Here is a 3,753-nt window from a genome sequence, read left to right as displayed (position 1 = left end):
GGTAGGGATGGGACTTACCATGACAGGACTCCACACTCCTCCTCCCTAGGCCTCTTGGCCTCTTTATCCTGCATCCACAGGAAGTGGGCAGGGGTTTGTCCTGTCCTGCTTTGGAGGAGTGGGCAAGCAGGAAGTGGCATTGAACCTCAGGTTGTGATGGGTGGTAACTGGTGATGCAAAAAAAGGTCTTGTGTCATTTTCTGGGTTCCAGGATACCCAGACTCAACTTCAACAGGTAAACTGTAGCATCAAAGGGAAGACTGACTTACTTGGCCCAGGATGGTAATCAAGAAAGTGTCAACTGATGTGTGGCAGGACCTGCAACCAGTATCTTGAGGTACAAGCAGCTCACCATCACACCAAATCACACTCAGAAGTAGGGGAGCTAACATCATAGAGGAGGACTATCTGTCCGAAATATCCAAATCATGGAAGAGCATGTGTCCCCAGGACACCAGCTAGGACCCATCTTCAAATTCTGGGCTCCAATGTGCCCCTGTAGACTGTGACCAAGTATGATTCAGGATACGCAAGGTCATACAGATCATAGTGGTTGCTAGGGATTTAACAGTCCACCTCAATACAGGATTGGGAATCCAAAATTGGTAGTAGCCTCACATAGGGCATGCTTACCAACAATGTGAGACCCTGGACTACTGTGACCCATACTGATGAAAACAACATGATATCTAAGTAACATATGGGCCCAGGGAACCACAAGGTGCCCCAGCGCACACTCTCTCTTTCCCTCTCCTCCCATTTCCTGGCTCTCTCCCTCTCCCTCTTCGTTTCTGCTCAAGGCAGACAACCCTCTTCCAAACAGAATCAAGCTTTGCCTGGGAACCTCCTGGAAGGCCCAGTGGCTGGTGGCAGGTCTGAGGAACTTCTCACACAGACACTCAAGTACAGGGTGGACAACAAGAGTCCAGGAGCACCAGCACTAGAATGCAGGGCCATGAGTCTGTGCTTCCAGGGCCCAGCTGAGATAATGCTGTGATACTACAGGGAGGCTGACCCCCAGGCCGCCAGAGGCTGTCTGGTTCCCAGCCTAGAGAAAAAGAGAGGGAGGACAAGGCTGTGTCTGAGGAAAAGCAGGTATGCCTGAGGAGACAGCAACAACTGCCAGACAGGAGTAAACAGAGGTAAGGGAGAAGGAGCCGTTAGGGATGCCCTCCTCTACAATCACCACAGCCTAGTAAGTGACATGAAGGTCATCTTTGTGAAAGTCATACTGTGTGTGCTGTTCTCTGCAGCAATGGGTCCCTTATCTCGGCGGGATCAACCTGAGGCCCCTCACTGGTGGTCTTCAATGGGACTGTTAAGTAGCAGGGCCTGGGCACAGGAATCTGGTTCCCCTGATAGGGTCTGCACCAGGCCACCATGGGCACATTCAGAGATACGATCAGAGAGAGCACATGCAACCGTTAAGATTGGGGACTGGTGACTGGCCAGTGATGATGTGGGTCATGGACACCATTAGGCAAAGGATGTGGCTGCCCAGGGCCAGTGTTGCAAAACAGCAGGTTGGGAAAGGCTGAGCAGAAGAACCAGTCAGAAACACCAGCATCTCAGGACAGAGGCTGAGAGCACTGGGGTGGCTGGATCCAGGGGATGCATGCTCCATGACCTTGTTTCTCCCCTGTCCCCACCACAACCCAGCCTGTGTGGGACGCAGGTGGAAACACATGAATGAGAATCCCAGAATCCCTAGCTGGGCACATGCTCCTGCAAGACCAGCAAGGTTCTTCCTGTATGTTGCTGAGAGTCCTGCAGCAGATTCAGCCTTGGTGAAAGATCAAGTATTCTGGCTCCCTGTTGTCTCTTTTGTTGAGATGACATGAGTGGGTCTATGGAGATAGTGGGACAGCAGCTTGGGTCCCCACATCCCAGTATCTGAGAATGCCTGGGCTGAGCCTGGGCCAAGTGGCACACTGGCCTGGGAGACAGGGATGAATGAGTGAGCCTGGAACAGAAGCAAAGTTGGAAAGCCTGGAATCCTCAGCTGCCATTGTTCAGGGCAGCTTGGGGCCCATGGGGAGGTCAGGCTTGCCACCTTGGTGCCCTGTGTTCATTGTGAGAGCCTGGGCTGACTCTGCTCTGTCTATTTTCATGGGATTTGCCACCTGGTGCCCAAAACCATTCTGCTTACATACATAGATATATCTCTTTCCCTCACTACCTGTCCTGTCTTTATCCTCAACTCGGTAATTTCTTTCTTTTGAATAGGTTCATTCCCTTTTCCCAGTATCTGTTGTATGCTTCAGATTTTATTTTTTCTTTCAGGTTCTCACACTAAGGAGACAAAATGATGTTTGCACATGCGGGTCTGATTTATTTTACTTAAGAGTATGGTCTCTAGTTGCATCCATTTACCAGTAAAAGCCTCAAATTTGTCCTGTCTTATAGCTGAATAATATTCCATTGTGTAAAAATACCACATCTTCTTTTTCCATTCCTCAGTTGATGGGCATCTGCACTGTTTCCAAAATTTAGCTATGACAAATTGCGCTGCTATAAACATGGGTGCACATATATTACTATGTGAGAAGTGTTCCTTCTCACAAATGCAGAAGGGTTCCTTTTTCCTGACAGCCCCTCTGGCATTTGTTATTGGCTGACTTCTTTATGTTAGCCATTCTTTCTGGGATGAGATGGAATCTCAGTGTTATTTCAATTTGCATATCTCAAATAACCAATGATGTTGAACATTTTTTCGTATATTTACTTTCCATTTGCATTTCTTCATCTGAGAAGTATATATTCATCTCAGGTGCCCATTTTTGAATTGGGTCTTTGAATTTGGGTGGGCTGATTTTTTTTTAATTCTTTGTTTTTCCTGTATTTTAGGGAAGGGTCTACAGGGTGTTCAGGGTCTCACTACTAGATCAGACTCCTAGTGATTCTCCTGTTTACAGCCTCCCAAGAGCTGGGATTGGGGGCCAGGGAGATGACTCAGTGGAATAAGTGCTTCCCTGGCAAGCACAGGAGCCTGAGTTCAATCTCCAGTTCCACCAAAAAAAAAAAAAAAAAAGATCTGGGATTACAGGTGTGCGCCACCATGCCCAGTCTCATTCGCCCTCTCAGTGCACCCCTGGGGGGCAGGGCTGGCACGGCAAGCCCAGGGGCAGCTCCTGTGCCTGCTTGCATGTGCTTTAATCCACTGAGCTATTTGGCCAGCCCTTTTAATTCTTTATACGTTCTAGATAGAAGGCCTTTGTCAGAGGGACAGTAGGTGTTACGGTTTGTGTATAGGTGTCCCCTGAAAGCCTCATGCAGTCTTGGGGCATCTTCTGGAGTTTGGGATAGATTACTGTGGGTGGGGCTGCTGCACCTGCCCTGAGGCAGGTAATTTGCATCAATGTAAGGAGGGAAGAGAAGCCAGCTGCTTGAGCTGCTGCTCCTCCTTTTTGTGCTCTTGCTCTTTGCTGCAGCCATGAAAGCTTGCTTTCTGCCTTGCGCCAGCGCTCTGCCTTGGAGCCAGCTGGACATGGACTGAATCTTCCAGTAACTGTGAGCGAAATAAATCTTTCCTTCTTTCACTTTGGGTGTCTGGTATTTGTCCCAGAATCGAGAGAAGAGTAACTGGGACAATAGGCTACAATTTTCTCCCAGTTTTTGAGTTTTCTTTTTATTCTGTTGGAAATTTCATTTGAAGAGTGGAAAGTTTTCCAAAAAATGAGATTCTATCTCAAGGACTAACTAATCAAGAGAGGGAAAGGAGATGAGCTAGGAAACATGACAATGTCAAGCCAT

This window comes from Octodon degus, unplaced genomic scaffold, assembly GCF_000260255.1.
Source record: "Octodon degus isolate 3935 unplaced genomic scaffold, OctDeg1.0 scaffold00021, whole genome shotgun sequence".
Taxonomy (NCBI): domain Eukaryota; kingdom Metazoa; phylum Chordata; class Mammalia; order Rodentia; family Octodontidae; genus Octodon; species Octodon degus.
Note: the sequence above shows the minus strand (reverse complement) of the source record.